A 616-nucleotide genomic window follows, 5' to 3' on the forward strand; every position below is an offset into this window, starting at 1 on the left:
TCTGTACTGCTGCTGGTTTAATAAGGAGTACTGAACGGGCCCTCGCAGTACACACGTGTCGGGGCATGCTGTCATCGGGGTGTCTGCGTTACAGGGGCCAGTCTATACCGCCCCTATGAATTTCATTGCCTTAAGTGTTATAGTGTGGCCACGGTACCAAATATGAAATTAGACTGCCACCACAGTGTCACCTAGGGGCCGATCAATAAAACCTTAAAGGGTTATCCTCAGGAGGGCATTGACAATAATTTTACCAAGTTTTGTATAATAATGCACAAACTATCCCTTTAATCCTCATACAGTGTCTGAAGGAGGACTCTTAACTGATATGTATAAGTTAGAAGAGGCAGGTAGCAATGGTGGAAAGTAACTATGTACATTTACTCAAGTACTGGACTTAAAGTACAATTTTGAGGTACATTTATGTACATTTTATGTAACTTTATACTTCTACTCCACTACATTTTGAGGCAAATATTGTACTTTTTACTCCTCTACATTTAGCTGACAGCTTTAATTACTTTTCAGGTCAAGATTTAAAATGACAAACATGATACATTTAAAATGATTACCTATTTTTATAAATTAAACCACTTAAAAGTTTGTTAGGTAGTTA

This window comes from Centropristis striata, chromosome 12 (assembly GCF_030273125.1).
Source record: "Centropristis striata isolate RG_2023a ecotype Rhode Island chromosome 12, C.striata_1.0, whole genome shotgun sequence".
NCBI classification, from domain to species: Eukaryota; Metazoa; Chordata; class Actinopteri; order Perciformes; family Serranidae; genus Centropristis; species Centropristis striata.